This window comes from Hippichthys cyanospilos, chromosome 14 (assembly GCF_059441005.1).
Source record: "Hippichthys cyanospilos isolate Australia breed blue-spotted pipefish chromosome 14, RoL_Hcya_1.0, whole genome shotgun sequence".
NCBI lineage: Eukaryota > Metazoa > Chordata > Actinopteri > Syngnathiformes > Syngnathidae > Hippichthys > Hippichthys cyanospilos.
This window is the reverse complement of record NC_142382.1, coordinates 9,749,632-9,772,511: the sequence shown is the minus strand read 5'-3', so window position 1 is coordinate 9,772,511 and position 22,880 is coordinate 9,749,632. Positions and strand designations below refer to the sequence as shown.

Sequence of the window (22,880 nt, the reverse complement as noted above, 5' to 3'; positions counted from 1 at the left end):
ACTATACTAACGGGGAACATGTGAGAATTTTTACTGAGGAGCTCTATGGAGGCATTGATTATTTTGGGCTCTCTGTTGAGATACTGCAACAGAAGGTGCATATTATTCATGGTCCCCATGTCAAGTTCCTAAAGCAAAAGTTCTCAGCCGCCCCGTCGGGGAATCGAACCCCCATCTTCTGCATGACAAGCATAGATACTGATCCACTATACTAACGAGGAACATGTGTGAATTCCTTCTGAGGAGCTCTACAGAGGCATTGATTATTTTGGGTTCTCTGTAGAGATACTGCAAAAGAAGGCGCTTAAAGGATTTTATTCATGGTCCCCATGTCAAGTTCCTAAAGAAAACCTTCTCAGCCTCCCCGTCGGGGAATCGAACCCCGGTCTTCTGCGTGACAGGCAGAGATACTGATCCACTATACTAACGAGGAACATGTGAGATAATGTTCTGAGGAGCTCTATGGAGGCATTGATTATTTTGGGCTCTCTGTAGAGACACTGCAACAGAAGGTGCTTAAAGGTTATTCATGGTCCCCATGTCAAGTTCCTAAAGCAAAAGTTCTCAGCCGCCCCGTCGGGGAATCGAACCCCCATCTTCTGCATGACAAGCATAGATACTGATCCACTATACTAACGAGGAACATGTGTGAATTCCTTCTGAGAAACTCTACGGAGGCATTGATTATTTTGGGCTCTCTGTAGAGACACTGCAACAGAAGGTGCTTAAAGGTTATTCATGGTCTCCATGTCAAGTTCCTGAAGAAAAAGTTCTCCGACTCCCCGTCGGGGAATTTAACCCCGTCTTCTGCGTGACAGGCAGAGATGCTGATCCACTATACTAATGAGGAACATATATAAATTCGTTTTAAGGAGCTCTACAGGGGAAATGATTATTTGGGCTCTCTGTTGAGATACTGCAACAGAAGGTGCCTAAAGGATATTATTCATGGTCCCCATGTCAAGTTCCGAAAGAAAAGGCTCTCAGCCTCCCGTCGGGGAATCGAACCCCGGTCTTCTGCGTGACAGGCAGAGATACTGATCCACTATACTAACAAGGAACATGTGAAATGTTCTGAGGAGCTCTACGGAGGCATTGATTATTTTGGGCTCTCTGTTGAGATACTGCAACAGAAGGTGCATATTATTTATGGTCCCCATGTCAAGTTCCAAAAGAAAAAGTTCTCAGCCTCCCCGTCGGGGAATCGAACCCCGGTCTTCTGCGTGACAGGCAGAGATCCTGATCCACTATACTAACGGGGAACATTGTCAGAGAAATCTCAGAAAAGAAGACTAGGACAAGCCTAGCTGCTTAAACAGCAAAAAGAGTAACTCAGACCAGCCAAGATTGACTTTTCTACGCCGGCGCAGGGAAAAAAGCTTGAGCAAATGTAACTCGTGGGTCTTCCAACGCCAGTTTTCCACTTGCCCAGCCGTTCCCCCCGGCTTTTATTGAATAGAAGCATAGCAGATTACAAGACACAACAAAAGAGCCAGCCGGGCGCCACCGGCAGCTGGGCCAAGGTCCCGGCTCACACTTTCGTGCGTCAACAGTTCTATCTAAGGACAGGGTCAAGATGAACTAGGATTGCATAAATGGGTAACAATGAACTAAGAACATAATGATAACAACCTAATATATGATTCCCTTCACAAACATGTGAGAGTTTTTACTGAGGAGCTCTATGGAGGCATTGAATATTTTGGGCTCTCTGTTGAGATACTGCAACAGAAGGTGCATATTATTCATGGTCCCCATGTCAAGTTCCTGAAGAAAAAGTTCTCAGCCTCCCCGTCAGGGAATCGAACCCCAGTCTTCTGCATGACAAGCATAGATACTGATCCACTATACTAACGAGGAACATGTGTGAATTCCTTCTGAGGAGCTCTACAGAGGCATTGATTATTTTGGGTTCTCTGTAGAGATACTGCAAAAGAAGGCGCTTAAAGGATTTTATTCATGGTCCCCATGTCAAGTTCCTAAAGAAAACCTTCTCAGCCTCCCCGTCGGGGAATCGAACCCCGGTCTTCTGCGTGACAGGCAGAGATACTGATCCACTATACTAACGAGGAACATGTGAGATAATGTTCTGAGGAGCTCTATGGAGGCATTGATTATTTTGGGCTCTCTGTAGAGACACTGCAACAGAAGGTGCTTAAAGGTTATTCATGGTCTCCATGTCAAGTTCCTAAAGAAAAGCTTCTCAGCCTCCCCGTCGGGGAATCGAACCCCGGTCTTCTGCGTGACAAGCAGAGATACTGATCCACTATACTAACGAGGAACATGTGTGAATTCCTTCTGAGAAACTCTACGGAGGCATTGATTATTTTGGGCTCTCTGTAGAGACACTGCAACAGAAGGTGCTTAAAGGTTATTCATGGTCTCCATGTCAAGTTCCTGAAGAAAAAGTTCTCCGACTCCCCGTCGGGGAATTTAACCCCGTCTTCTGCGTGACAGGCAGAGATGCTGATCCACTATACTAATGAGGAACATATATAAATTCGTTTTAAGGAGCTCTACAGGGGAAATGATTATTTGGGCTCTCTGTTGAGATACTGCAACAGAAGGTGCCTAAAGGATATTATTCATGGTCCCCATGTCAAGTTCCGAAAGAAAAGGCTCTCAGCCTCCCGTCGGGGAATCGAACCCCGGTCTTCTGCGTGACAGGCAGAGATACTGATCCACTATACTAACAAGGAACATGTGAAATGTTCTGAGGAGCTCTACGGAGGCATTGATTATTTTGGGCTCTCTGTTGAGATACTGCAACAGAAGGTGCATATTATTTATGGTCCCCATGTCAAGTTCCAAAAGAAAAAGTTCTCAGCCTCCCCGTCGGGGAATCGAACCCCGGTCTTCTGCGTGACAGGCAGAGATACTGATCCACTATACTAACGGGGAACATGTGAGAGTTTTTACTGAGGAGCTCTATGGAGGCATTGAATATTTTGGGCTCTCTGTTGAGATACTGCAACAGAAGGTGCATATTATTCATGGTCCCCATGTCAAGTTCCTGAAGAAAAAGTTCTCAGCCTCCCCGTCAGGGAATCGAACCCCAGTCTTCTGCATGACAAGCATAGATACTGATCCACTATACTAACGAGGAACATGTGTGAATTCCTTCTGAGGAGCTCTACAGAGGCATTGATTATTTTGGGTTCTCTGTAGAGATACTGCAAAAGAAGGCGCTTAAAGGATTTTATTCATGGTCCCCATGTCAAGTTCGTAAGAAGAGCTTCTCAGCCTCCCCGTCGGAGAATCGAAACCCGGTCTTCTGCGTGACAGGCAGAGATACTGATCCACTATACTAACGAGGAACATGTGAGATATTGTTCTGAGGAGCTCTATGGAGGCATTGATTATTTTGGGCTCTCTGTAGAGACACTGCAACAGAAGGTGCTTAAAGGTTATTCATGGTCTCCATGTCAAGTTCCTAAAGAATAAGTTCTCAGCCTCCCCGTCGGGGAATCGAACCCCGGTCTTCTGCGTGACAAGCAGAGATACTCATCCACTATACTAACGAGGAACATGTGTGAATTCCTTCTGAGGAGCTCTACGGAGGCATTGATAATTTTGGGCTCTCTGTAGAGACACTGCAACAGAAGGTTCTTAAAGGATATTATTCATGGTCCCCATCTCAAGTTCCAAAAGAAAAAGTTCTCAGCCTCCCCGTCGGGAAATCGAACCCCGGTCTTCTGCGTGACAGGCAGAGATACTGATCCACTATACTAACGAGGAACATGTGTGAATTCCTTCTGAGGAGCTCTACGGAGGCAATGATTATTTTGGGCTCTCTGTAGAGACACTGCAACAGAAGGTGCTTAAAGGATATTCATGGTCTCCATGTTAAGTTCCTGAAGAAAAAGTTCTCCGACTCCCCGTCGGGGAATTTAACCCCGTCTTCTGCGTGACAGGCAGAGATGCTGATCCACTATACTAACGAGGAACATATATAAATTCGTTTTAAGGAGCTCTACGGAGGCAATGATTATTTTGGGCTCTCTGTTGAGATACTGCAACAGAAGGTGCTTAAAGGATATTATTCATGGTCCCAATGTCAAGTTCCGAAAGAAAAGGCTCTCAGCCTACCCGCCGGGGAATCGAACCCCGGTCTTCTTTGCGACAGGCAGAGATATTGATCCACTATACTAACAAGGAACATGTGAGAAATTGTTCTCAGGAGCTCTATGGAGGCATTGAATATTTTGGGCTCTCTGTTGAGATACTGCAACAGAAGGTGCTTATTATTCATGGTCCCCATGTCAATGTCCTAAAGAAAAGGTTCTCAGCCTCCCCGTCGGGGAATCGAACCCCGGTCTTCTGCGTGACAGGCAGAGATACTGATCCACTATACTAACGAGGAACAAGTGGAAATTTGTACTGAGGAGCTGTATGGAGGCATTGAATATTTTGGGCTCTCTGTAGAGACACTGCAACAGAAGGTGCTTAAAGGTTATTTATGGTCCCCATGTCAAGTTCCTGAAGAATAAGTTCTCAGCCACACCGTCGGGGAATCGAATCCCAGTCTTCTGCGTGACAAGCAGAGATACTGATCCACTATACTAACGAGGAACATCTGTGAATTCCTTCTGAGGAGCTCTACGGAGGCATTGATTATTTTGGGCTCTCTGTAGAGATACTGCAAAAGAAGGCGCTTAAAGGATTTTATTCATGGTCCCCATGTCAAGTTCCTAAACAAAAGGTTGTCAGCCTCCCCGTCGGGGAATCGAACCCCGGTCTTCTGCGTGACAGGCAGAGATACTGATCCACTATACTAACGAGGAACATGTGAGAAAATGTTCTGAGGAGCTCTATGGAGGCATTGATTATTCTGGGCTCTGTAGAGACACTGCAACAGAAGGTGCTTAAAGTTTATTCATGGTCTCCATGTCAAGTTCTTAAAGAATAAGTTCTCAGCCTCCCCGTTGGGGAATCGAACCCCGGTCTTCTGCGTGACAGGCAGAGATATTGATCCACTATACTAAATAGGAACATGTGAGATTTTTTTCTGAGGAGCTCTACGGAGTTATTGATTATTTTGGGCTCTGTTGAGAAACTGCAACAGAAGGTGCTTAAAGGATAATTACTCATGGTCCCCATGTCAAGTTCCTAAAGAAAAAGTTCTCAGCCTCCCCGTCGGGGAATCGAACCCCAGTCTTCTGCATGACAAGCATAGATACTGATCCACTATACTAACGAGGAACATGTGTGAATTCCTTCTGAGGAGCTCTACAGAGGCATTGATTATTTTGGGTTCTCTGTAGAGATACTGCAAAAGAAGGCGCTTAAAGGATTTTATTCATGGTCCCCATGTCAAGTTCCTAAAGAAAACCTTCTCAGCCTCCCCGTCGGGGAATCGAACCCCGGTCTTCTGCGTGACAGGCAGAGATACTGATCCACTATACTAACGAGGAACATGTGAGATAATGTTCTGAGGAGCTCTATGGAGGCATTGATTATTTTGGGCTCTCTGTAGAGACACTGCAACAGAAGGTGCTTAAAGGTTATTCATGGTCTCCATGTCAAGTTCCTAAAGAAAAGCTTCTCAGCCTCCCCGTCGGGGAATCGAACCCCGGTCTTCTGCGTGACAAGCAGAGATACTGATCCACTATACTAACGAGGAACATGTGTGAATTCCTTCTGAGAAACTCTACGGAGGCATTGATTATTTTGGGCTCTCTGTAGAGACACTGCAACAGAAGGTGCTTAAAGGTTATTCATGGTCTCCATGTCAAGTTCCTGAAGAAAAAGTTCTCCGACTCCCCGTCGGGGAATTTAACCCCGTCTTCTGCGTGACAGGCAGAGATGCTGATCCACTATACTAATGAGGAACATATATAAATTCGTTTTAAGGAGCTCTACAGGGGAAATGATTATTTGGGCTCTCTGTTGAGATACTGCAACAGAAGGTGCCTAAAGGATATTATTCATGGTCCCCATGTCAAGTTCCGAAAGAAAAGGCTCTCAGCCTCCCGTCGGGGAATCGAACCCCGGTCTTCTGCGTGACAGGCAGAGATACTGATCCACTATACTAACAAGGAACATGTGAAATGTTCTGAGGAGCTCTACGGAGGCATTGATTATTTTGGGCTCTCTGTTGAGATACTGCAACAGAAGGTGCATATTATTTATGGTCCCCATGTCAAGTTCCAAAAGAAAAAGTTCTCAGCCTCCCCGTCGGGGAATCGAACCCCGGTCTTCTGCGTGACAGGCAGAGATACTGATCCACTATACTAACGGGGAACATGTGAGAGTTTTTACTGAGGAGCTCTATGGAGGCATTGAATATTTTGGGCTCTCTGTTGAGATACTGCAACAGAAGGTGCATATTATTCATGGTCCCCATGTCAAGTTCCTGAAGAAAAAGTTCTCAGCCTCCCCGTCAGGGAATCGAACCCCAGTCTTCTGCATGACAAGCATAGATACTGATCCACTATACTAACGAGGAACATGTGTGAATTCCTTCTGAGGAGCTCTACAGAGGCATTGATTATTTTGGGTTCTCTGTAGAGATACTGCAAAAGAAGGCGCTTAAAGGATTTTATTCATGGTCCCCATGTCAAGTTCGTAAGAAGAGCTTCTCAGCCTCCCCGTCGGAGAATCGAAACCCGGTCTTCTGCGTGACAGGCAGAGATACTGATCCACTATACTAACGAGGAACATGTGAGATATTGTTCTGAGGAGCTCTATGGAGGCATTGATTATTTTGGGCTCTCTGTAGAGACACTGCAACAGAAGGTGCTTAAAGGTTATTCATGGTCTCCATGTCAAGTTCCTAAAGAATAAGTTCTCAGCCTCCCCGTCGGGGAATCGAACCCCGGTCTTCTGCGTGACAAGCAGAGATACTCATCCACTATACTAACGAGGAACATGTGTGAATTCCTTCTGAGGAGCTCTACGGAGGCATTGATAATTTTGGGCTCTCTGTAGAGACACTGCAACAGAAGGTTCTTAAAGGATATTATTCATGGTCCCCATCTCAAGTTCCAAAAGAAAAAGTTCTCAGCCTCCCCGTCGGGAAATCGAACCCCGGTCTTCTGCGTGACAGGCAGAGATACTGATCCACTATACTAACGAGGAACATGTGTGAATTCCTTCTGAGGAGCTCTACGGAGGCAATGATTATTTTGGGCTCTCTGTAGAGACACTGCAACAGAAGGTGCTTAAAGGATATTCATGGTCTCCATGTTAAGTTCCTGAAGAAAAAGTTCTCCGACTCCCCGTCGGGGAATTTAACCCCGTCTTCTGCGTGACAGGCAGAGATGCTGATCCACTATACTAACGAGGAACATATATAAATTCGTTTTAAGGAGCTCTACGGAGGCAATGATTATTTTGGGCTCTCTGTTGAGATACTGCAACAGAAGGTGCTTAAAGGATATTATTCATGGTCCCAATGTCAAGTTCCGAAAGAAAAGGCTCTCAGCCTACCCGCCGGGGAATCGAACCCCGGTCTTCTTTGCGACAGGCAGAGATATTGATCCACTATACTAACAAGGAACATGTGAGAAATTGTTCTCAGGAGCTCTATGGAGGCATTGAATATTTTGGGCTCTCTGTTGAGATACTGCAACAGAAGGTGCTTATTATTCATGGTCCCCATGTCAATGTCCTAAAGAAAAGGTTCTCAGCCTCCCCGTCGGGGAATCGAACCCCGGTCTTCTGCGTGACAGGCAGAGATACTGATCCACTATACTAACGAGGAACAAGTGGAAATTTGTACTGAGGAGCTGTATGGAGGCATTGAATATTTTGGGCTCTCTGTAGAGACACTGCAACAGAAGGTGCTTAAAGGTTATTTATGGTCCCCATGTCAAGTTCCTGAAGAATAAGTTCTCAGCCACACCGTCGGGGAATCGAATCCCAGTCTTCTGCGTGACAAGCAGAGATACTGATCCACTATACTAACGAGGAACATCTGTGAATTCCTTCTGAGGAGCTCTACGGAGGCATTGATTATTTTGGGCTCTCTGTAGAGATACTGCAAAAGAAGGCGCTTAAAGGATTTTATTCATGGTCCCCATGTCAAGTTCCTAAACAAAAGGTTGTCAGCCTCCCCGTCGGGGAATCGAACCCCGGTCTTCTGCGTGACAGGCAGAGATACTGATCCACTATACTAACGAGGAACATGTGAGAAAATGTTCTGAGGAGCTCTATGGAGGCATTGATTATTCTGGGCTCTGTAGAGACACTGCAACAGAAGGTGCTTAAAGTTTATTCATGGTCTCCATGTCAAGTTCTTAAAGAATAAGTTCTCAGCCTCCCCGTTGGGGAATCGAACCCCGGTCTTCTGCGTGACAGGCAGAGATATTGATCCACTATACTAAATAGGAACATGTGAGATTTTTTTCTGAGGAGCTCTACGGAGTTATTGATTATTTTGGGCTCTGTTGAGAAACTGCAACAGAAGGTGCTTAAAGGATAATTACTCATGGTCCCCATGTCAAGTTCCTAAAGAAAAAGTTCTCAGTCTCCCCGTCGGGGAATCGAACCCCGGTCTTCTGCGTGACAGGCAGAGATACTGATCCACTATACTAACGGGGAACATGTGAGGATTTTTACTGAGGAGCTCTATGGAGGCATTGAATATTTTGGGCTCTCTGTAGAGACACTGCAACAGAAGGTGCTTAAAGGTTATTTATGGTCCCCATGTCAAGTTCCTGAAGAAAAAGTTCTCAACCACACCGTCGGGGAATCGAATCTCAGTCTTCTGCGTGACAAGCAGAGATACTGATCCACTATACTAAGGAGGAACATCTGTGAATTCCTTCTGAGGAGCTCTTTGGAGGTATTGATTATTTTGGGCTCTCTGTAGAGATACTGCAAAAGAAGGCGCTTAAAGGATTTTATTCATGGTCCACATGTCAAATTCCTAAAGGAAAGGTTGTCAGCCTCCCCGTCGGGGAATCGAATCCCGGTCTTCTGCGTGACAGGCAGAGATACTGATCCACTATACTAACGAGGAACATGTAAAAATTTTTTTTAAGGAGCTCTACGGAGGCAATGATTATTTTGGGCTCTCTGTTGAGATACTGCAACAGAAGGTGCTTATTATTCATGGTCCCCATGTCAAGTTCCTAAAGAAAATGTTCTCAGCCTCCCCGTCGGGGAATCGAACCCCCATCTTCTGCATGACAGGCAGAGATACTTATCCACTATACTAACGAGGAAATTTTCAGAGTTTGTTCTGAGGAGCTCTACAGAGGCAATGATTATTTTTGGCCCTGTAGAGATACTGCAACAGAAGGTGCTTAAAGCTTATTAATGGTCTCCATGTCAAGTTCTTAAAGAAAAACTTCTCAATCTCCCTGTCGGGGAACCGGTCTCCTGCGTGATGGGCGGAGATCCTGGTCCACTATACTAACAGGGAATGTGTCAATAAATTATCTGAGGAGCTGTACACATGCAATGCTTATTTGACCACTATGCATATAATAAAAAATAAAGGTGCAGATCTTCCTGTTGGGGAACCAAGCCTGGGCTTTCACATGAGGGGCGGAGATACTGGTCCACCACAGTAACGAGGAACACCGAGATGGTACTGCAACATGGAGCAAATCACAAGAAAGTCATTGTTTACATATTCAGAAACGTTTCTTGACCCCCCCCCATCGGGGAATAAAACACCGATCTTCTACATGACAGGTGGGGTTACTGGTGTACTACACTAACAAAGACAACAGTAAGTATTCAGAGGAGCTCTATGGATGCAGTGATTCTTTTTTTTAGCGCTACATCAAGGTACTGCAACAAAAGGGGCTCAGAGATACTTCATGGTCTACATGTCAAGTTCTTAAAGAAAAAGTTCTCAGCCTCCCCGTCGGGGAATCGAACTCAGGCCTTCCATGTAAAAGACAGATCTGCTGGTCCACTATCCAAACAAGGACTTCATTGGTGGGTATTCCAAGGAGTGCTATGGATGCAGATTTTTTTGCCCGCTATGTAAAATGGTATGTAAAATTATACTCATCAGTTTTTTTTTTTTACAACTTCCAAAATATAAACATTACCTTGAAGCATATTTTCACTACTGTGCTATTTTTTTCATTACCATGTTCCTACATTTATTTTCAATGCTTAGCAAATGTGAAGACCACTATTAGCTTTACACACCACCCAGTTTCATGAAGTGCATTAATGTGGTTACAGGCATTGCTGATTCATTTCAGTCAGATGCTAAACACACAACTAATTCTCTTCTAACATAATTATCTTGTTTGAGAAGAAATAAGGCACAACACAACAGATTATAAAACCTCTGCAAACTGTATTACTGTGCAAAAACTTGTACATAACTCTATCCTGATTGTGTTCAATTTTGTGTGTGTATCCTGAAGGATCTCCGTTACATGCGGCCTCTTCACTCAAAATTTTCTCTCAAAGTATTTGAATTGCACAGTGGAGAATGTGAAACACAACAGGAGTGTAGAGCAATTTGCTCCTTTGGGAGGCAATCTAAAGGGTAGTCTTGTTCTTTAAAGTTCAATCGTGAGATGACAGCTAAGGTCTCCATGGCAACAGTTGAGGAACATTCTTGGATGGTGATGGAAGGCCTTCACTTTGAACATATTAATATTTTGAATGCAGTCCATGCCATTCGCATCTGTGTTTTCTTGATGTGGACTTACTGTTGCGTCAATAGTTTAATGTAACTATGACAACAGTCATCGCCAGTCAAGAAAATTGTTCTGGACCTTGTGTGTATTATCTGTCTGCGCACACGTGTGTGTGCATATATCAGGATCACCAATGGGCTGGAGTCAAGCCAGATGCCTTTGGGCGACAGGGAGGGTTCACCCAGGACTGGACCCCAGCCTATCACAGAGCACATACCGCATAATCAGTTGTTTAATAATCATTGAAAATAATCAAATAGCGATCACAATATTGAGGATTTAAAAAAAAAGATGCCATTAAATATTTTTTTTATATGATTCAGTCTTCTCTTTACACCATGGCTTTCGATCTTTATTACAAAGATCTAATCATTGATAGATACAATGTCAGATATGGGAAAAATAAAAGGCTTAAATCAGAGTAGTGTGGCATCCATTTCTCAATGTATTCAAATTTGGAACTATATTTGTCGTGGTATCTCTTACTCACCAACTCCAGAAAATGGATCGTGTGGCATTTTCTGTTTTATTTGTGGCTTGTCTGCTTCAAACTTGTGTCACAAATGACAATGTGCACCCAACTAGAACTTGACAAAATTGGAGCATGCAACATTTCCCAAAGGGGCCCCAGGGATAAGGCTTTGCTTTTGTAATGAGAAATGTAATTGTGATAAAATAAGATTTTTTTAGTTTCAGGCACTTTTTAAAGTTTTCAATTGAATTTTGATTTATTTTATTTAATGTTCAAAACGGAATATAAGACTGCACCAGATTTAACGAGTTGCTTCTCTCCATCCGTATTTCATACATAAAACCAGCAGACACAACACAGAATACATACGCAGTATGTACTTGATGCACATGGTTATTTTTTTTCTCTTTTCGACTAAGCTGTAACCTGTATAAATGCTGTAAAAAAATACATAACGGCTGTTGAAAGTTGAATTATATTGCTTTTTTCGTTTGTTAACATTAAATAGGATACAGGTTTAGGTGTACGTACACCATTTTTCTAGATAATAATCTTATTTATCTTTAAGTTTATATTTAAGTGTGCGTGGGGGGGCTGCTGAGAAGTAACTAAAAGCCTGACAAAAAAGGGTTGAGCTTGTCTATTATTTCTCTGTATCCACGTATGCACAACTTAGATTTTCCTGCACACACAAACTTTTGTTCTGGCTTGTAAAGATTGTGGCCAGTGAACAAAGTAACATTGCAATATTTTTTTCCAAATACAGCATGTAGTTTATATTTCACACTGAGTATTGATGCCCTCATGCCTCACACACTTTCATGTTGTTTCCCTGCAGTCTTTTTATTTCCTTTCTCTTATGTCTGGCTGACATCCTGTTCCTGCTGGCTTTTTTTCCTGTTCTGTAGGCATCCTCAGCCCCAAGGTCTCCAAAAAGTCTTCAATAGAATATACAGCAATGTCATTGTTGCAGGAACAAAGAAATCAGTATATAACCACTCTACATATAACGACAAACAAATAAATTGTGGGTGGAGTTGGCCAATATTAGTCCAGGGTCTGTTTCTGTTTGGCAAAGTTTCTAAAGATTTCCTTTGGAGGGACGATTTGACTGTAAAACCAAATTTATGTACACTAACTCAAATTGCACAAATTGTAATGACTCGTTTCTTTGGTTGTTGTTTTTTGTCGATGTTTTTTTAAGCGGCCAATAAAAATCTGATTGTTCAAATAGTAAAACATTTTAAAGACATTTTGATTCCCTTAAGTGAACGCCATTTTGTATTTTTTGGTATCTCACCAGGAAACATAAAGTCGATGCGTAATCTGCGTTTGTGGGCCACATAAAATGATGTGGAGGGCCAGTCCTAATTTTGAGCAATCACTTCAAAAGGTTATGCAAAGTGTCTTTGTGAAATTTCAGGAAAGAAATATTGGTGCACGTGATAGAGGGTGCTGTCACCATAATTATTCCTTCTTATGCGCCCCGCATGTACTTTGTGAGTGGGTTAAATCCATTTAAAGTATGCCGTTATTCATAAATCCCATTTTCTGCTTACCCCATGGCCTCTCATCATAGGAAATAAAATGATCTAATATGGCTTTGCAGTATTGTAGCAAGTCATTTAAAACCTTTCACTCTCACAAAACATTGCCTTCGTGGGATAAAACTTTAAGAATAGAGAGTTGAAGTGAAAAAACTACCTAATGTAAAGAAGAAACTATTCTGCTCAGTTTGGGATAGTGTAATCGAGGTTTTTGTTCAACTTTACCCAACAACTTGGCCTGAGGATATTACATTCTTCACATGCCAGACTCATTTCATGAAGTATTGTGGAAATTGGCAGGCAATTCTCCACCTACAAAACCGCAGAACAATCAGTCAGATTTTGGCAGAGGTAACAATGCCGCCTCAGTCAGTGGTGCCTGCACAGGCAAGTTTTGTTTAACACTTTGGAGACTCGGAAGACGTTTGAAAAAATGATTAGTAAAGCCTTCGCAATTAAAGTTTCTTTTTTGTGTTTTACTATGCAGCCATAAAATGTTTTCTTGTATATAGATGACACAGAATGATAAAATGATGCATTAAAAATTAGCAGTAGAGTCAACGAAGGTTTTACGAGTGGCAGTTTTCTTGAAAATACATTAAAAACAGTATGCTGAATGCACACATGTAAATCGATGTACTCTATAGTCCACTTAAACAAATGAGTTCAGATGCTCTTGTATTTCATGCAACTGCTTGACAAGATAAGATTGACTGAATAGAAATGTAAAATAGACATTTTTAGTGGGACTATTAGGGGTATATGTACTTTGTATCTATATCAACGACTACTCAAAAGGCATTGGTCTGAAAAAAAGAGGTATTGTACATCTCATATATATATATATATATATATATATATATATATATATATATATATATATATATATATATATATATATATATATATATATATATATATATATATATATATATATATATATATATATATATATATATATATAGATAGAGAGAGAGAGAGAGAGAGAGAGAGAGAGAGATATGATCTGTGATGCACATTGGTTCAATAAGCAAACAGAAATATTGAAAATTTAAAATGGCATTTTTGTTATATACCATGTTGGGAAGTGCATGTACCCATAAGTGCCCCAACACCACCAGTAGCTCTGATGAAAAATTGTGAGCCGCCCTCCATCCTATGTCGCCTATCCCTGTGATATAGAAATCGATAGATTTTTTTTCTGGAGCGTGTGGCCCCATCTGCTGGTCTTTTCTATAAGTTTTCTCATTTTCATTTCATTTGCAGCCCTATAGGCTGTTCTCATTTCATTTTGTCCGAAACAATCTATACAACCAATTCTAGCATTGCGCATCCTAACAGCACAAGCTCCATTGTTTGCATGCTGTCATCACGGATGAGGGAAGCGTTGCGCCGCCATTGTTTTCAGAAGGTCAGAGGGGGCCCCTGCATGTGATGAGACATGATGAGAGAGCATGCAGACCAGGCGGGCGGGATTGAATCCAACCTGCTGGCCGTCACCCTGGAAGCACGCTAGAGGGACCCAGACTCGCTTTCTGAAATGACCGTGAACATGGCGTTTATGCATTAAAATACCATGTATTTTGTATACTGTTAGTTGAGCATGTAAATGAGCTGGGGGTCAATGGTATGAATAAAGACACAACTCAGAGCGTGGGAGTGAGCAAGTGCACGTATGTGCATATATTTGTGTGTGTCTGTGCGTGTGCGTGCTGGGGGTTAATTGGGGGCGGCTGTCACTCACAAAAGGGGGGACATGTTGAACAGCACTCAGCGAGTCGACCTCCTGACGTGACCTGTCCATCAGCTAGGTTTTACGCACCACTGATCATGTCCGTCACTCTTTGTTGTGCATCAATTAAATGACATGGAAGGGAAGGGGAATGAAGAAGTGGGTGGGGTGGTTTGGGCTAGGGGGAACCATGTGTCACCCTATTGTTTCAGCGAAAATTTTGCCCAGTGGGGAAACGTGTTTAATTACAAATGATTCAGTTGGACTTCCACAAGTCAGGATTGGACAATAGAGGTAAGATAAGAACACAAAATAAGTAAAACAAATAAAACAGTGCAACAAGACTATAAATGTACACTAATTTAGTACAATAGAAAATACTTTAAGACATTTTTATGATGAAAGAAAATATACATTATGTTTATATTGAAAAAAAAAAAACCTCACTGGCGCAGTGAATAAAATAAAACGCCCACCTCACAGTTAAAGGGACTTGAGTTCAAATCCGCTTTGGTACGGCCTTCCTGTGCGGAGTTTGCATGTTCTCCCTGAGCCCGCGTGGGTTCTCTCCGGGCACTCTGGCTTCCTCCCACACTCCAAAAACATGCATGGGAGGTGAATTGGACATTGTTGGAAATTGTCCTTAGATGTGTGTGCCCTGCGATTGGTCGGCAGCCAGTTCAGGGTGACTGACTACTGCCCGAAGCCAGCTGGGATAGGCACCAGCAAGTCTGCGACCCTTGTGAGGATAAGTGGCTACAGAAAAAAAAATAAATAAATAAATAAATAAATAAATATATATATATATATATATATATATATATATATATATATATATATATATATATATATATATATATATATATATATATATATATATATATATATATATATATATATATATATATATATATATATATATATATATATATATATCACAGTTTAACAAAAATACTTAGACCACAAAATAAATATACAGTAGTCATTTGGTTTGGTTTTACTGTGTGGGTTAAATCAGTTAAATAATATATGCATGTGATGTTACAAAAAAAAATGTTTGGACATCCCTAATCTAAACATGGACTATACGTGCAAGTTAAAACAGGAAATAAACATCTGTGACATAGATTTAACTAGATAATGAAAACAAGCAAAGCATTTAAACAAATACTCATCAAGTGAATTATGTACAAAGTGAAAAGCAAACACATTTCCAGTCTGTTCCCAAACACGAAGGCTGGCAAGGTGTTGATGAGTGTGATTTTAACCAAGAGGGTTATGCTTTGCTGAGAGATTTTGACATGTTGTCAGTAAGCCTACTGCCAGCATCTCACGCTTGGAAAGGGCACCCCGCAAATGCATCACCAATCGCACCCAAATGTCTCAGATCCGTATGTGAATATTTTTCCTGTGCATGTGTGTCATTGCTGTCATTGGCATTACATCAGTGCACTGTGTTTTTTTTTTTTTTCCGAGCTAGAATATATTACCACCTCGCCCTACATCTTCAGGGGATGGATGGGGGTGGAGAGATGGGGGTCACACTGTAGCAGTATTTTCCTATTAAAGCAATTCGGTGTGAACTAAATAAAATGATTCGATGTACACTGTTGCAACTGATAACTAAAAGCTTTTCCTCTACTCGGGCAGCATTGTTTCGGTCTTGGCTTTAAACATGCTTTTCTTCTGCAAATTACCCACAGTGTGCCATTACCATGCAGAGTGACTTCTTGTGGCCTTGTGGAGCAGTTCCAGCTCACTATGTTGAAAAGTGGCAATTGTCTGTCAAAGAAGAAGAGCTAAAGTTCCAGAGGAAGCCCAGCAAGAGATGAGCTCCTCCTTTGTTTGACAGCGGTGGCAAGGATGCTGTCTGCTCTAATAACATCAACTTTATAGAGCAAGCGTGAGAAGTAGGAGTAGGCGAACCGATTGTGCTAAGCGGATCTGACGTTTACCTTAGAGAGAAAATGCGATGATCAAAATACATCTACTGTAAATGTGCTTGTTGTTTGTAATGGTCAATAAATCCACATAAACATTTCTAGGAATGGCTTTATCTAAACCCGACATCACTTCACACAACACTTAGAATAAAAAATAATTTCTTCCAAAAAACACTACCCTTAAAATACATTTCAACACTAAAACAAACCCTGCTAAAACGGAAAACACAATATAACATTAACCTCTACCCAAATCATTTATTTCTAATAACTAACCCTGCTCTAATCTCAAACCTTAGCACTGACACTAACTTGAACACTAAAGCCTAGATCTAAACTCTAACCAGAACTCTCTTCCTAATGCCAATTCACTCTTTGCTGTGGAGGAGAAATCTCATCTTTGAAAAAAACTTCTTGCGTGCCAATGACTTGAATTCTCAACAAATGTGCGTTGTTAATTTAATTAATTATTAATAATTATTTGGAATATAATATATAATTATAATATGTAATATATAATTATAATAATAATAATATATCATTATCATTGGAATATAGGCCAGAAACATCCTATCTAGCAAAAAAAAAAAAAAAAAACAACTGCAGAGGAGCCACAAGGCTCAAATCAAGAGAAAAAAGCACGAAAAATACGGTACCGATTTTCAAACAGAACAAGGTAGAAACCTAATTTTATTTTTATGATTGAAGTAAAGAATCTAATCTTTGCATGGTACCAGGTAAATTTGCATTGACACAGCACCCAAACTTTTGTCGGTATTGAAAGATGATTGAAAGTGCTAAAAATTGGCTCTCTGGTTGCCTTTTCTGAAAATACGTGGCACCAAAAGAGTTAATCTTTAACTTGCATGCCTGTAAAAGAGGTGCTCACTTATTTTGCTATGTTTAGTGAGACGTTTGTGATGCCCTTTTAAGGCCATGTTACAAATTAGGGCTCCTTGGGGTCTCAAAGGAACACAAGTGCCATAAAAAGAGAAGATTTAGCGCACAGATGTGTTTGTGAAATATCAAAAGCTTTGCTTTTGTGTAATTGTATTTATATTTACCCTTAAATGTGCAATGTTTAAGCTTTGAATGTTTGGCCCAAGGAAAAAAAAAAAATCAGTCTTGAACTTAAGTGTCTTTGACAAGTTGAAGAAGGTAAATTGTCTTGTTTCTTTAACAAAAAAATAACAGTACTTCACTGAATTCCACCCTGCTCGTGAAATTCACATTATATTTGACAGAGTTTAGTTTTTAGGATTTTTGATGACTGACACTATCAAATAAATAAATTGAGGCAACATCTGAAAACATTTCGACTGGTCATTGATCTGACAGCAACACCTTTAATAATAAACCCTAAAGAGTTCATGCGGCTCCTTAATCCTTAATCAAAACCTTGGATCCCTAAATTTAACACCTACCCTAGTAACAGCATCACCAACTCTATCCAAACCCTGTCCAAAATTTAAAACCAAACCCAATCTTTACATCGTACCCGATTTTGCAAAATCGCAGAATTAACATTATACCTATTTTTGATATAATCCCATCCCTAATACCAAAACTCCAATCCTACCCTAATGCGTTCATTTTAATCCCTAATCCTTTCCAATAACCTTCAAACCCTAACCTCAGATATAATCCCTAATTGAACACAAAGCCTTTTCCAGCCCGATCTTATTCAGCAACTATAGCACTTATTTTCACCCTAAAAACCCTAAATTTAACACTAACCCTAACCACCAACCCCAATTTACCATTTAACCCTGGCCCTAACTTTAAAACTAACCCTTCTGTAGTCAAGTAGCGTATTTGTGTTGTGTCCAATGTGTGTGAATCACTCAGAAATCTCCAGTGATCCAAAGACAGAAGAAGACATTCAGGACTGATGACTGCCACAAGCACATGCTAAATAAAACATAGAAGATGGTGGCGCCGCAAGGCCTTCAGGGAGAGAGTGGGAATACAGAGGCCTGTCATTCTTTTGACAATGACGAATTCTCACAAGAAAATCACTTCAATGAAACCAGAATGCCGGTATCACACTCATGAAAGCGTCAATGCAAATTCAATTGCATGTTGACTGTGTTTCTTAATAAAAGAAAACATGACACGAGGATGAATCAGTGTTGCTGTGCCTGGCGTCCTTTCACACCGCGAGGAAGAAAGCCGGAGTGTTAATTGGGAGCGCTCCCAGGGGAACTCGTATGTGTCTCCGTTGGCGCTCGCTGTGTTTATCTGCTAATGTGATTGCCAAAGGTTCACGACTCCCCACGAAGATTGAACGCGCTCAATAGTCACTCCGGACTTTGAACTCAAAGTTAGCACATTTTGAGTTAGTTTTATCGATGATACCCTTCACAGCTTTTGCCAATGGATCCATATATCGATTTTCAATGTTTGTCCTCATGGTTGCAGGTCAGTTGGAGCCTATCCCGAATGTCTTTGGGCAAGACATCCCAAAGTGGCTGCCAATAAATCAAAGGTTGCTAACCTCACTTAACGTAATCAAATTTCTTCACTCAACTTGTACTTCATGTCTTTTTTTTTTTTTTATCTGCTTAGACCCGGGATTTCAAACTCTTTACTCTAAACTTTTTAGCTTATAGGTCATATGGAGAAAAATCTATTCCAAAGGGGGCCAGACCAATAAAATCATGGTATATATTTGTATAACTTTAAAACAACAAGTTCAAATGTATTAATATTTTCTCTTACTGTCCAAAATAGTAAAAGCACAATATCACTGTTAATCATAAAACGTGAACATTACTCATAATCATAAAACATGTCAAGTATTTTATTTATTTAAAAAAAATCAGCTCCTTTTTATACTTTACAAAATCATTTCACGGGCCGGAATAAACCCATTTATGATTTAGACGAAGCTTTAACCTGTATAATTGTTGTAAAAAAAAAAAAAAAAAAAGATTATTTTTTTTATTGCTTTTTCCAAATACTGTATATGTTTAAAATTTTTGGACATGAGGATTCAAATAATGTATGAGTGATTAAAGATGTTAATCACCAATAGACAAATACAATTTAGAGTCTTAGGTTAACAAGCATTTTTGTGCAATGCTGGCACGAGAAAGTAAGGACAAAACTGGCACAGCAAAATCGGCAAAGAAGGACCTAAAATGAAATTCAAATTTTTCAACAAAGTGAGCCAGAGATGCTAATTTTGCAAGTCACTTATCCATTGTGCAACCTAAACTAATTATTCCCACCCAAAAGCCATCTAAATGAGAACATTTGGTAATGGAATCTGGTAATATCAGAGGGCCATCAGCACCAAAAAACAAATTGTATTCGAATTGTGATGTTCCACTGGATTTTAACGACCATTTCCTAAATCCACACTCAGGTACCCACGGCCCCTATACATCAAGAAAATAACTGAAAAAGCTTCATTTCCACACTTGCCCCCCCCCCCCCCCCCCCTTTCTCACATTAAAGCACAGCCAGATTTCCACCCACAACTCTTCAGGGAGTCAGAAAGAGAAGAATAATTCCAAAACAAATACATAGTGCGCTGTGATTTCTATGTGGGAACAGGTGCCGCAGCGTGACATGCCATTAATCAATCAGGATTTAACAATGCACTTCCAACTCTGGTGGTCATGGCCCCTTGACCTGACGACAATTTGACAGCGGGGGTTTGAACCTGTGCAAAGACAAAACTGGAGCGCACTAATGAGCTGACGTGTACCCTGTAAAAAGTGCACGTTGTACAGTGATGACGGCGGCATCGCACAAACATAGAGCGGGAAAAAAAACTGCAAAAGCAATGTGCTAACATCATTTGCACTGCAACAACAGCAAAAAAAATTAGCTGTAATTATGGTTAACAGAAACTATTTCAATAACTTCAACTAAAATTGATCTTAATGAAATAAAATAAAATAAAAAAACGATTCAACACAAAACTAGTGTAATTGTTATCAATTGACGGCACATCAGAGTGTATGTGTGATTTTAACAGGGTGTCTGCTAGTATCCTCATCCTGTATTTAATCTAATGCTTTTTATTGTAATACATTTTTTTCAAATTAAAAGCAAATTGATTGGAACATGAAGCAACATTGCCTTATTAGGTTTTATTGACTGCTTTGTGAATGTTGTGCGTCTTTGTGTCTCTAGTTTTAATGCAGATCTACATCTTTATTAGTGAAGCAAATTTGGGGCAAAACAGATGGTTATATCATCTATCTTCTGAAAATCCTGAATAAAATTCATACAGAGATAGCATTATACATGTAGTTCCATAGTTTAATGAATTAGACATGAATGGCACAGCACTGTTTTAAATCTCTTTTTTTTTCATCCAAAATCCTTTGTGTTGGTTAGTGTACTTGACCGAAAAAATATTTCACAGGCCGTATAAATCATTCATAAACGGTTGGGAACCATTGAGCCAGTGCATAGCTTTTTGATGGAGCTTTCACCCCAAATATTTGTTTTAAAAATACGAACGTGTGTCAGGGTTTCCAGACGGGCGCACATAGCCACACGCTGTACAGTTTGCGCACATGGTGAATAAAGCAGAAAAATATTCATAGCAGCACGTGTCAAGCTGGATGGTGAGGAGAGAAGATAAGAAGCTGTTTCCTCACTTTGTATAGTGATGAGCTGGAGCTGGGGCCACGGGGGATAATATCTGTATCTACGGATTGAAGTTTAGGGCACGTACGCGACAGCCTGCAGTCAATTATGCCCCAAGCCGAGAAGTGATAAGAAGTGCGTGGATGTGTTTAATAGCCAATGCCATGCCAATGTTCTCTCTCGATGGTTGGCAGCCGGCAGCCGACAGCCTATAGAGATGTTTATGCACAGTAACCATTGATGTATTTTCCAGCACAGATGGCTTTGATTGCTTTTTGGAGGGGCCACACTTGTGCCCTACCTGACAAATATGTATGCCAATCAAATCAGTTCATGTGTTAAACTATGATAAAGGAAAGTTCTTTATTTCCTCAAATAGTGACTAAACATCTTACAGGTGGCAACTACTAACACTTTAGTTCCGAGACACTTTTATTCACTGGCAGAAATTATAGCGTTTATTGGAACTCCTTGGCTAACCAAAACAGCAGCAACTAATGAGGCATGTTAACAGCTTCTCAGATTCATTCAAATTTGGAAACGTGTTGTCAATGATCGCAGTTGACCGGTTGATCACAAAGGTAACATAGATAGAACACATAACAACGGCAGACATGCAATACAATAAAATAAAAACAGGCGCAAACAACAGGGCTAAAACAACTAAAAGGTAAATGATCATATATTATTAATTTCACCAGAAATACTGATGATTTTTCTTTATTATTTATGATGTGGGAGCTGGCGTGCATGCTGCGGTGGATGATTGTGTGGAGACATCGTGCTACATGCATACCCTCAGCCCCCCTGCTGGAAAAGTAGGAGTGGATCTTGGGGCAAAGAAATTCGGGCCTTCCTGGCCTACATAAAGCTCAGTTTTTATTTTTTTAATTTATTTTTATTATCGTATATAACAAAGGACTCTTCTGTAAATCATCCATCTTGGGTGCGCATTCTAAGATCAACCGATCAGCGGGATGAATAAATGAACCAATCAGAAGACGGAGTAACACTCTTATCAACATGACAGGTATCCTATATCATTTCTAGTGAATTGACTTCTTTGTTTGGTTAAATCAAAAAGTAGCACACATCCCTAAACAACAGTGAAGCGAAGTGGAAAAAAAACTCCACTCCATTTCATTCGTCATCCAGTTGACAGAAAAGGCCCAGGTGATTTCGGGTAAAGTTAAGGTTGCGTCACAGTAGTCAGGCCCATTTGGGTTTCTTGTCAGTCTTAGGAACTGCGCACCTGCGCCCAGGCCAAAAAGTATTACAGTGTGGCTCTGGCTCGAGCAAGGCGACCCACAGGGGCCGTCGGGGTTCGCACGCTTCACGTCGCCGCTTGTTCTCTTTCATGACCATCTCATGAGTTCATTTCCTTTCAGGCAAACACAGAGATCATTATGTGGAACTCAAGGGGTGAGCTCCTGGTGCCAACATCACAAATATGTGTGTGTTTGTGTGTGTGCTTGCATGGGTGCATGCATGAGCCTGAAGCGTTCATTTGCATAGTGTTTCTGCGAGAGAGCGTCCACTGAACCACATGCTAAGTGCTTGTGATCATCCCTATGTTCAGCACAGATAAACTAGATCTTAATGTGTCTAAATGGTGCGTGAAGGAGATGCGAGCTTTCCAGTGGCCACTCTAGAGAGTGAGAAAATCCACCATTCTGCTCTGATATAGATGGTTAGATTAGTTTACGAGATTAGCCCTGTTTAAAATGTGCATCTGCAAAATACTGTGCAATACAACAAGATGTATTCATGAGATATCACACTAGTTTTGTGTTGATATGTAGAAAGAAACTTATGCCATATATACCATATTTTCCGGACTATAAACCGCACCGGTATACAAGCCGCAGCATCAAAAATTGAGCAAAAAAAAAAAAATTGTCACGGATAAGCTGCACTTATGAGTGCAGGTCATAACATCAGAAATTTGCACAGAAAGATGGT

At 41.0% G+C, this 22,880-nt stretch overlaps 15 non-coding genes across 15 annotated transcripts; all 15 read right to left on the bottom strand.

The window, feature by feature from the left end:
• Positions 1-360: 360 nt before the first annotated feature.
• On the bottom strand, positions 361-433 carry trnad-guc (transfer RNA aspartic acid (anticodon GUC)). Its single transcript has one exon. It is a non-coding gene; the product is annotated as a tRNA-Asp (tRNA).
• Positions 434-1,189: 756 nt separating this feature from the next.
• Positions 1,190-1,262, bottom strand: trnad-guc (transfer RNA aspartic acid (anticodon GUC)). The gene has a single exon. It is a non-coding gene; the product is annotated as a tRNA-Asp (tRNA).
• Positions 1,263-1,999: 737 nt separating this feature from the next.
• Positions 2,000-2,072, bottom strand: trnad-guc (transfer RNA aspartic acid (anticodon GUC)). Its single transcript has one exon. It is a non-coding gene; the product is annotated as a tRNA-Asp (tRNA).
• A 136-nt stretch (positions 2,073-2,208) lies between these two features.
• On the bottom strand, positions 2,209-2,281 carry trnad-guc (transfer RNA aspartic acid (anticodon GUC)). Its single transcript has one exon. It is a non-coding gene; the product is annotated as a tRNA-Asp (tRNA).
• A 547-nt stretch (positions 2,282-2,828) lies between these two features.
• Positions 2,829-2,901, bottom strand: trnad-guc (transfer RNA aspartic acid (anticodon GUC)). Its single transcript has one exon. It is a non-coding gene; the product is annotated as a tRNA-Asp (tRNA).
• A 552-nt stretch (positions 2,902-3,453) lies between these two features.
• On the bottom strand, positions 3,454-3,526 carry trnad-guc (transfer RNA aspartic acid (anticodon GUC)). Its single transcript has one exon. It is a non-coding gene; the product is annotated as a tRNA-Asp (tRNA).
• Positions 3,527-4,290: 764 nt separating this feature from the next.
• trnad-guc (transfer RNA aspartic acid (anticodon GUC)) lies at positions 4,291-4,363 on the bottom strand. The gene has a single exon. It is a non-coding gene; the product is annotated as a tRNA-Asp (tRNA).
• Positions 4,364-4,711: 348 nt separating this feature from the next.
• trnad-guc (transfer RNA aspartic acid (anticodon GUC)) lies at positions 4,712-4,784 on the bottom strand. The gene has a single exon. It is a non-coding gene; the product is annotated as a tRNA-Asp (tRNA).
• Positions 4,785-5,341: 557 nt separating this feature from the next.
• Positions 5,342-5,414, bottom strand: trnad-guc (transfer RNA aspartic acid (anticodon GUC)). Its single transcript has one exon. It is a non-coding gene; the product is annotated as a tRNA-Asp (tRNA).
• A 136-nt stretch (positions 5,415-5,550) lies between these two features.
• trnad-guc (transfer RNA aspartic acid (anticodon GUC)) lies at positions 5,551-5,623 on the bottom strand. Its single transcript has one exon. It is a non-coding gene; the product is annotated as a tRNA-Asp (tRNA).
• Positions 5,624-6,170: 547 nt separating this feature from the next.
• trnad-guc (transfer RNA aspartic acid (anticodon GUC)) lies at positions 6,171-6,243 on the bottom strand. Its single transcript has one exon. It is a non-coding gene; the product is annotated as a tRNA-Asp (tRNA).
• Positions 6,244-6,795: 552 nt separating this feature from the next.
• Positions 6,796-6,868, bottom strand: trnad-guc (transfer RNA aspartic acid (anticodon GUC)). Its single transcript has one exon. It is a non-coding gene; the product is annotated as a tRNA-Asp (tRNA).
• A 764-nt stretch (positions 6,869-7,632) lies between these two features.
• trnad-guc (transfer RNA aspartic acid (anticodon GUC)) lies at positions 7,633-7,705 on the bottom strand. The gene has a single exon. It is a non-coding gene; the product is annotated as a tRNA-Asp (tRNA).
• Positions 7,706-8,053: 348 nt separating this feature from the next.
• trnad-guc (transfer RNA aspartic acid (anticodon GUC)) lies at positions 8,054-8,126 on the bottom strand. Its single transcript has one exon. It is a non-coding gene; the product is annotated as a tRNA-Asp (tRNA).
• Positions 8,127-8,471: 345 nt separating this feature from the next.
• On the bottom strand, positions 8,472-8,544 carry trnad-guc (transfer RNA aspartic acid (anticodon GUC)). Its single transcript has one exon. It is a non-coding gene; the product is annotated as a tRNA-Asp (tRNA).
• Between the last annotated feature and the right edge of the window lie 14,336 nt (positions 8,545-22,880).